Source organism: Rhipicephalus sanguineus, chromosome 6, assembly GCF_013339695.2.
Source record: "Rhipicephalus sanguineus isolate Rsan-2018 chromosome 6, BIME_Rsan_1.4, whole genome shotgun sequence".
Taxonomy (NCBI): Eukaryota; Metazoa; Arthropoda; class Arachnida; order Ixodida; family Ixodidae; genus Rhipicephalus; species Rhipicephalus sanguineus.
In genome coordinates, this window is record NC_051181.1 from 74,014,455 (window position 1) to 74,024,950 (window position 10,496).

General features: G+C 45.3%; 1 protein-coding gene across 2 annotated transcripts in view; it reads right to left on the reverse strand.

Moving 5' to 3' along the window:
- The window catches only part of LOC119395891 (solute carrier family 41 member 1), a 71,377-nt gene extending 63,840 nt beyond the window's left edge, over positions 1 to 7,537 (reverse strand). The window contains exons 1-2 of one of the 2 annotated variants that reach the window (XR_005184356.2): positions 7,458 to 7,509; positions 193 to 238 (exon numbers count right to left, since the gene is read on the reverse strand). The gene's annotated coding sequence lies outside the window, so the exon portion shown is untranslated. Of the gene's footprint in view, positions 1 to 192; positions 239 to 7,457 lie in introns of both variants that reach the window. The other variant, XM_037662905.1, reaches the window with a different exon arrangement.
- Between the last annotated feature and the right edge of the window lie 2,959 nt (positions 7,538 to 10,496).

Genomic DNA, 10,496 nt, shown 5'->3' on the forward strand with positions numbered 1-10,496 from the left:
TTGATGAAGGCAAAATGCAGAAACACGCCTGTACTTAGATTTAGGTTCATGTTAAGGAACTACAGGTGTGTGAAATTAATCTGTGGTCCCCCACAACACAGTGCCTCATGTTCACATTGTGGTTTCCGCATGTAAAAAACCCCGAAATTTAGTTCACTCGGCAGTCATAGATGAAGTGAGATGCCAACTTACCTTTGGTGAGCAAACTGACGTACATTCTATGAAGCTCGGGAATCGTCTGCAATTCAGAGAGACAGAGTGAATCACCCCGAAGTTCATGGGGAACAGAGGAAAAAAAATTGTAAGAAATAAAAGCACAAAACACGGCAGCCTTCACCGAAACATGCTACACGGAAAGAACGACCACCCTTTTAGCAGCAAGAAATGCCAGCTGTTTGCAGAACAGCTGCAGGAACGTGCACTGCGTCTGCTGTGGCAACCATACACGGTAAAAAACAGTGTACCGGCAGTCAAATTGAAAACTACGTCACTATGAGTCAGTTGTTGCCATGTGGTAGAACACAACTTGTTTTTCGATTCACATTGCAGACTTGTGGCTCCTTAGGAAAAGTAAGCCAATGAGAAATGGATATAACAATGGAGAGTTGCTCACACTAGCCTAAAATTATAAATCCCTGGTCACCATGCTCAAAATTAGCAATGAAGAAAAAACTCCAATGACAGTGGCTGTTTATGGTGGGCTGTCCTTATTGTTAAATAGCTAGAAAGATAACCAAGGGTTAATTGATCTGCAACCCTCAAACAATACTGGAAGATGCTTAAGCATATATTTGCAAATTGAAACTGAAAACAAATGTAAAATGTGCCTATCAGGAATGAGTTGTACGTTTCTGGGAGCGCCCTTGCTTTTAAAGTGTTTCACTTTCTGGCAAAGCTCATTTCCTTGCTACTCGTTAGTACAGAAGGCAAGGTTATGAATAAACTTGTACATTCATTAAATTCCAGTTTTCTTTTTTATATACTGTACAACAGCACAGCAGTTTGATTTTAGAGCTAGCTGTTCCAACATGCTGTCAAGTTGTCTTATCTTGAGAAAGTACAGCACAGAAGCATGTTTATTACCTATGTTGCAGCAAACAGAAAAGGGGCTGCCATGCATGAAGATGCGACAGCCCCATACAACCCAAAATGGTACAATTAAAATTTTTAAAAAATTCCTTTTAATGGTATTCTTGCATCTAGAAGTACTCGACACATGTTCATACAAGTCCTACAAAGGTAGTAACGAAAGCTGTTAGATTGGTCAATATATCGACTGCGGATCTAGAATTGCAACTAGGCAAGTCATACCACGAGAAGAACTATAGCGATTTTGAATGGGCACAAAAGTTTTGAAAAATATTTTGTTGGTAAGAGTGATAGTGTTAAGTTAAAAAATAAACAACTGAACCTAGCAACCTACAGAAACATTTGCTACGTACAAAGAGCCCAAGTAGGCACAACTAATGTGAAACACATGACAGGTCAAACTATGCACTTTTGGGGCGCAAAGAGACCTATGAAAAATGTGTGGCTTCCACATTTCCGGCTAATAAAGAAGCGCAAACAACGTTTTGACAGTACAATTTATCAGTCTAAGTTGATATATCGTCTAGTGTGGGTTTAAATCTCTGCAACTAGTAGTGCCATAAACTATGTCAGACTTCATTTAAAGGACTACTAGTGGCATATATTTTATTTAGAAGTTGTGAAATTTCTGCTGTCCGTTGCACATGATTAAAGAGGCTCCTGCAGCACTCCTGAGAGAGCTTGCTTGATGGTATTGAAAGCAGCATTACACTGTGATCCTGTGGCAGTATGATCATTACTTATGTGTAGTTTCAATTCCCATGGGCCCGATAACAAAACTGCGACATTATGTTTTATTAAAGAAATGTGCAGCGAACTAATGCCCAATTATTGAAACTGAAGCTATCTCATAGCTGGGTGCCATGGGTATCAGCGCCCCATCTATTCTTCTCAGTGATACAAGAACTGCATTTTCTTAGAAAGTAACTTTTGTGTGCATGTCACACAATACCAACGCAAGGCTCTGTATACACGTATCAGAAAATAAATATGCTGGAATATAGTGCGCTGTGTTGTTGTGTGTTCTGTTCCTGTTCACCCAGCACCCTTTTCTAAAGAGCCATGCACCAACCAGCTCAAATTTCAACTGCATTGTACAGCCATTCTTACTGTTGCCGGACCCCTTTGACACGTTCTGCTGAAGAACTCTGCTATCGCATTGTTATTGCACAGTCATTAGCGAGGTGTTGTAGCTATGGCAACGACGAACTAACATGCCGAGCTCCATGGTGCACCAACAGCTGCTTTGCGGAAGCAGTCATAACCACATAAAATGACGTCAAAGAAAAGTGCCGTGCATAAGCCTTCCTGGCTGAACATGCTTGTGGCAGCTGCGGAAAGTGCGGGAATTTAAGTGAGCCAGCTTGTCGTGTCGTCATGGCAAATCCATCTTTTCATTTTCTTTTTTTCAAGGTTTCTTTTTAAAGTATGTTTCAGTTGTTAGCACTCTCTACCCACACGAATGTGCCTGTCGTTTTTGCACGCCAATTTTTAAAATTTTTTAACTAACAAATATTTTAGAGACCTCGGGTAGGGGGGGCAGTAAATAGCGTCTCCAAGAAACATTGAACATCTGACATACAATAAAAAAAAAAGTGCCCTCAAATGCTAAGCTCGAAAAAACATGCTTTGAAATACGAATCTGGCAAGGGAAATTGTATGAAAAAGATACCAAAGTGTTCGAACACTAGTGTGCAGGTGAATCTCAAATAAACACATACACAACAGCATCTGATGCCAAGTCTCAGCTGTCACATCAAACCAGAGCTTTACGTTTCTTTTTCTGCGTTTCATTCTGCCACGTCAGTGCATGCCCGACAGGTCGGCCGTCATGGCAAGAACAATACCTTCTTCATGTGTCGACTATTAAACATCGACACTGTCAATCATTTGCTCACACGAACCAACGATCCTGTCTTCATGAGCTCAGACCAGAAGCACCTTGAAGTGACAAGTATCGCACTGACAACACCGATGAAGCAGAGCCGTTGACAGGCAGCGCAATGCGAGCTTAGAAATGATACACATAATGCATGCCTCATGCTTGATTCATTCGCATAACATATAAGTCAATGCATTATGGCCAGAAATGATGTGCACATGTAAGTTTTTACTCGTGGAACGTCGTGTTTGTACCACTTACGGAGACGACAAGTTTCGATGTGAAGGCCTTTTTCCGGGACTCTTCGCTTCATAACACTTTTTGAAAGGTTATTTTATCAACTGATTTATGGTCGCGTACACTTCCTTGATGTCAAACCTCAATTTAATGATTCCTCTACCAAAAATCCAATTTGACAATGTGTTTGTAGACCTCGACATTTTCTACAGCATTAGTAGTCTCGTTTTGTCTACAACAAACGCAGAGGAACCGGACTCCTTAAAGTATTTCCCAGCTGCGGCTGTCTGTGCTTCCATGATGAAAGCCGTTTTGTGCCTGCATGTATCACGTGCTCTCTTTCCTTCATTTTTCATTTTCCTATTCTTGTTCTGCCCCTTTCCTCCTTGCCCAGTGTAGGGCAGCAAATCACGTGCAACGTGGTTAGCCTCCCTTCCTTAAGCTTTCAAAGTGAACTAGTTTACAGAAAGCCATTCCGATGAATTTGAAGAAACGAGCATGTTACAGGCAACAAGTTGTGTTGCAAATGCGCAAAAACTTATTCAAATGCCGCTACATTCAACTCATCCCCAGGTCTGTTTTAATGGAAGCCACTCCACTGCATGCCAAATTGAAATAATCATTGCCTCACAAAAGGCAATGACCAGAATGAGAATTAGACGTGCTCTGTGTGCTTCCCCTGTTTCGAGTGTAAAAAGCGTCGAGCTTTGCTCCGGAGAAAAAGATGGTCAAAAGCGGGCTCAAAGAAAGCAGTCCCATCCATTAATCTTGCTGTCCACTAATTTAGCACTGCATTTTCAGATGGCCCAGAACACAGTCATTCAAGCACACCCGAACAAGGCAAAGGTTGCCCGTTGAACGCAAGAATCGTCCTCCTATCAACCTCCCTGAAGAGATAAGATTAACCGTTCAGTCACTCAAGCGTGCAAACCTCCAGCAATAAAATGCGGACGTTGCTGTTGCACATGCAACTTGTTACTGAATTGCTCGTAAATGTCACACATGCCAGCGATTCGCATATCTTTTGTACTCCTTATCTTCAGAGTCTTTACGACAGTGTGCGTCGCTTAAATACAAATATGACGTCCCAGCCAATCCACACATTCCGACTAACATGCAGCTCTTGGCACTGGCATGCGACGGAATCCAATAAAACGACCTTGCTTCAATTGTCTGGATAGAGCCGGGCAAAATCCGTCTTCATAAAAACATGGCGAGTCTATTACTAGCGTAAACCTTTCCAACTACCCTAGAATGAATACAATAGCACATTGGGACTGCTACAAAGGATGCTTCAAGCAGCTCATAAATGCGTACTGTGAAGATCTGGAAGCCCAAAGTAGATAATCCCATGTACTCTTTCTTGAAAGTGCACGGTCACATGCTAAGCTCGTTTCAAGGCAAGTGAAATCCCAGTGCTGGTCAGATGTTCTCAATTTTCACATAATAAAACAGTGAGGTGACCGATTTATGTGTCAAGTCAAAATGGTGTGTTTATTTTGCGCTTTAGTCAGACACACTTCCGACACCAACGAACATGCTTTTTGAGCTCCGCACAGACGTATTAATGTGTGCTGCCACCTCAAAGTTATATTATTTTTCCTAGTTAATGAGCAATTGTTTTTATTTCATGCATCAGCTCCCCAAGCTGCTCGACACTTTGCCAACTTGCTGTTTCTAACAGGTTCTAGAAACAGCTTATCCAAGTGTCTACGTAGCTAACATCCAATGTTTTTTTTTTTTTGTATACTTTCTGTAACATTACTTTGTACACCTGGCAGCTCATGCCCACCTAACTTTGGATGCGCTATGCCCAATCTTGTGGGCTACAAATTCCATTTTAAAATTTTATTTGAGGCAGCAAATGCATTCTGGAACAGTGTGTTATGAGCAGAGGTCCAACGAGGTTGACAATAACAATGCAATGTATGAACAATGGTGTAGTGGCAGGTAGACAGACGCCGTTGCCACAGTACTTCATTACGGCACAAAAGGAAGCGCATTCCTGCTTTTTTAGAACAGCAAGTAGGCAGCTGGGATGTTATCATGAGACCGCATTCTCCTCACTCCCTCCTCCACTGCCAACATTTTCAAGTCATCCGTCGCCTGCCCTAAATCCACTAACAGGAAAACATGCAGTCAGGAACACATGTCACAACGTGACATAAAAGATAAAGAACCGCTGCTAAAGGATCCCAACGCAACACCTCGGTGTTTGAAATAAACATGATATTTAAGCACCAAGGTCAGAGACGTGTAAAGAATAAGGGCTGTGGTGACCTTCGTGTAAGTGGTGCGCGCATTCTAGGAAGGTATTGTTGTTGGAAGAGGCCGTAAAATGACAGCTGCCATAACCCGCGCGCTACGTGGGCGCAGTGTAAGATGGCCGGCTTTTTACCGAGCCTTTTGACGCATCAGCCGCGCTTATGAATATGCTACGAACACAACGCAGCTGGGAAGGCCTCAGGCAGGCGGCGCAAACCAACAAAATAAAAAATTGCGCAGCTGTTGGCAATCGGCCCAGTACGCATAAGATGCCCTCTCCAGTGGAACACAAGGTGGTAACCCGCAGAGCACTCTACTCGTCGAGTCCTCGGCAAATAAGATGATAAGACGCGCGCCAGAAGAGAGACGCACAGTGGGAAAGCCGCCGAAAGCAAAACCTCTCTCCCGAGCTCTGAACGCTCGCCCGTCTTCGCGCTGTTTGTTTTATTTTAAGCCGAAGAGGCGGAACGCGACACAACATATGTGGGCCAGGACAGACGCGCAGACTCGGTCCCGCTTGCGAAATGCTCCGCAGCCAAACGCACCGACGGCGGAGCCTGTCACGACAAGGCAGAAAGGCCTCGGAGACGCGACGTCGTGCACTGGAGTCGTCAAGCTCTTCCACAAGCTCGCGTCATTCCAGGCGGCACGCTCGTTTCATGACTGGATTAGAGAAACCGCGAAGGCCGTGCCAGTTCGCTTTCCGTTTTTTTTTTTTTTTTTCTTTTCCAAGTCGCCACTCCTCTCGTCTCACGAGTCATGTCCGCCGAAGAGCGCAGCGTGCGAATGAATGAATGAACGAACGAACGAGAGAGAAACCCGCTGATGAGGAGGAGGACGCAGATGACGACGCTCGCTAACTACGCGGCGTAAAAGGGGTCAACCGAACTACGCGTCCAAATGCTTTCGTTGCGTAGGGGGACCTCGTCCAGACACTGCGGGTTAAAAAAAATAAAAGAAAAAAGAAACGCAATAGAAGGGACAGAGGCGTCAATTGATGTGTGGCCCCGATGACGCAGAAAGACATCGCCGCAGTCGCGTCTCCGCTTTCCGTACGTGCTATCCTTCATTCTACGTATTCTTTGTTAACCGTTGGCTCCGTACCACCAACGAAATAAAAAGAAACGTGCTGTCTGCGCAGCTGTGCAGTGCAGTCGCAAGGCTATCACGTGTGGCGCGTCAACGGCGACCATAGACACCCGTCAGAGCTCGGCAAAAGAGCGAGAGAAAAAAAAAAGCAAGCAAAACGAGCGTTTTCCGCTGCCTGCGATGGCTCGATTTCAAAGGCAGCGCCGTAAAAAGACCCCGCTTAGGTGCGCCGACGATAAAAGAACAGCGCGGCCAGTTCACTAGATCCACGGGAAACTGTTGCGCAAATGCGCGCCGCCGATCGGCGACACGACCGACCCTAGCGTGTCCGGGCAGGCCACGCGACGAGAACAACTTTCGGGTGGTTTTTCCCCGCCGAGAATGGGCATGCACCTCTGACCTCCGCGCACCCGGAGAAGCAGGCGAGCGGATGACACGGCGGTAATAAATAACCCAAGATAAGCTAAATGACCGCAGACACGTCGTACGGCGAGAATCCGTACCATGCGTACTGCTGGTTGTAGTACCGTTAGCTTTGACACTGTTCCCATTAGAGTGCAAACGCCCGCCAGTTCCAATTCTTGGTACATCCGTTGCTTTGCTGACCGAACGTCGCAAAAAACGCGAAGTCGTGGTTAGTTGGGCCACAGTTAGCCGAAATCCCATTCAATCGCGTTCACGTCACCGTACCTTTGAGGCAGCACGGAAAGACGAGCCGGCGCGGCGCATCACACTGATATTTCCCGTTTCCAACAATAAAACTGCCACTATTTAGAAAAATATCGCACACGACAAATCACGCGGCTCTTACGTCGTTCTCCGATGTTGTGGTCGACTACCCAAACGCCAAAATAAGGGAGGAAATCCGGAAAAAACGGTGGCAATGCGGACTTACCGAGGCCTATCCGAACGGACCGGTTGCTTCAGTCACCTGGCCATTGACGGCGCTGACGCCCGTAGCCATCGCAACGCGACAAATCCTACGTCACCGACATCGCGCAACCCCATTGGTCCGCACGCTGCGTCGTTCGTCCGCATTGCTGCTATTGGCCGAATCGATTCGCGACGTCACCGGAAAAGAGAGGTGATGTCACGTTCGAGGAAGCGCGTATTCAAAAAGTAGTGCGTCACGAATAGACGCGTGAACGCGGTCATGCGCGCGAATGCCAACGAACGCCGGGCTTCGCGCAAGAGCGGTATTTGAAAATAGCTGGAAGTAGTTCAGAAACAATCTGCAGATTTGAATGAGCGTTGAACCATTTCCAACTGTTTGTTGTGCTGTCACGGTGATCCATCATCGTGATTGTTGGAGCAAACGGGGCAAGGAAATGTAAAGGAAACACACTCTCAGACTTGTTTTATTCTTGAACGTTTATAACCATAAAACCAAAAGGTCAGTTCAGTATGGTTACAGTGTATTATTTTCCGCAACCATACATCCAAAGCACGCAACCTATTCTAGAGCCGAAATAAATCAAACACGTTGCCAAAAACCTTTAACAAACGATTGTCGCGGCGTCTGACGGTAAAAAATAAAACTGTTATTTCAATACCTTACTTCATATTGTTCAAAATATAGTATTTATTTTTCCCGCAGGATCGCATTTTCACTTGTGATTACTAAATTGTTGAACTAGAAGCAATATGCTTAAGAAGTGTTTTGGCTCACCCATGCTTCTTCCGTATCTCGTATTTCCCGACCACCGTCATCCACGAGCACGGGCCGCTGCGTGTGGGCTTTCCGCAATTATTATTAACAGATAAATTCAAAACAGGCATTCTTAAAATAACTATAGAGGCATTGGTTAACGGCACCTGCCGCTGGGACACAATAAGTTCTCTCAAATTCTATCAATGATATCCTCCTCAAGTAATGAACGGCTGGCGTGTCGTTTACTATTTTCACGTGTCCCTGCGTAAGGACCTCTGTGTGTTCTCTACACTGTGAGTCTGAAAAAGTATCGTCTTTCACTTTGAGTAAATGCGCAACAACATTCTGACAAAGTGCACATGGTGCAAGTGCGCTTTGCCAAAATTCAACTTTATGCTGTGAAGCTGCCCTTACAGGCAGCAACAGCAAAACTTTTGCATTTGGAGCTAAAAATATCGTATATTAGCAAATAACCAAACGTTTATTGTTTGAACACCCCCCCGCCCCTCCCTTTTTTTTACTAACAATAGTTATCTTGCCGAGTGATTTCAGCGTCAAAACTAGCAACCCGGAGACGCCTCTCTCCGAGTAAAAGCTTCGAATCTCGAAGGCTATGCATGCTGGAGCCAGAAAATCACTTCAAGGCTGCCATGTTTTCTTAACCTCCTCCCACCTTATTTGTTCTTTCTTGCTTTTTGAACCGCGCAAATATTTGTGCTCGTTGCAGTTCTACAATGAAACTTAATGTTCTTCAAGATTTACATTTTTTTTCTTTTTTTTGTGTTGGGGAATTGTGCTACCGCTGCACCACTTACCTTATTATAGTTCCTGAATGAACAAACTTAGAAAAAAAAAGATTTGTTAAAACTTGGGCACCACAGTATGAGCGAGAAATCTCAAAAGCTACACCGTTGAAAGCGCCAATTCAAATTTTGGAACCCCAAAATACGTCATGACACCATGTTGTAGCGCCTGCTGGTTTGAATGTTCTGCGAAAACAGGCAAGTACAACCGCAATGGACAGCGCCAAGCGCGGTACGTTTAAATTTGGCGTTTGTTTTCCACGAACATTTGAATACACAAATAAGGGGGCTTAGCGTCCGGAAACAAGACAGTCAGTGATGGCGGACGGCGAAGTAAATGACTCACGATTCATAAGGATAAGGAGCCGAGCGTTCTATTCGCAATTTGCTTGTTTGAAGCGGTATAGAAATCGAACCCTCCTCATTAGCAGCACCAGATATGACCGATCCATCGCGGCATGTATCGTTCACTCGATTATATTCGTTTGGTCTGGCTCTTACATGTTTTCCAATTTCAATATTTTATCCCTCTCGATACTGACACGCGTACTTGCATTCTTTAATTTTACGGGGACCACCTTTTTTCACTTTTTTTGTGTGTGTGTGACGCGCTTAACCGCTCGGCGCAGGCTGTGCATGCCGCTTCGCAAATGACGCTCACGTTTCTACAAACATTGCATGCCCGACGCGTCTGTTTGAGTACCTTCCAGATTGTACTTGAGCATCAGTGATACAGTGATAACATTAGAATGTACAGTGACGCATGTATAAAATTTAACGCATTTCGCCACCGACCAATTTTTCGACTACCGGCGACTGTACTCGCCGCTGTCGTTTTGCAGTGTGATTCGTTTGCTTTGCTGGGCACAGCTTCGCCCAGTAAACAGTTCGCCTTTCAACGCTTTGGATTCTGCATTCTTCATCGTCATGACCACGCGACAATACAGATTAGTCATTCCAATATTTAATATAAGCATAGTGTGCGAGATTACAATTGCGGTATGCCGCCGTGGTGGTGCATTGGTTACGGTGCTAGGCTGCTAACCTGTCGAAGTTTCGATTCTGGCCGCGGCGGTCGCATTTCGGTGGATGCGAAATGCCAGAGGCCCGTGTACTTGGATGTAGGCACACAATGAACAATCCCAGGCGGTCAAAATTTGCGAAGTCGTCCACTGCGGCGCGCCTCGTAACCGTATACCGTAGTTCTGGCACGAAAGACCCCAGCAGTTATTTATTTCCATTGCTCTATGGCAGGTGCGCTGTTCTACATACACGCAGATGAGTTAAACCTTTAACGCATTCACGGTGTTTTAGATGCGAAGCATCTTATGGCGGAGTTCAAGCCGGTGGTGGTGGTGGTGTGCGGCGTGACCACCGGCCCTTACTGCGCATGGTAGTGGTTTGAAGAGGAAATGGCGCCTAATTTCTGCAGCCCGGTCGGGAGCGCGGCGCAGCGCCTAATTACTGCGCATGCGCAGAC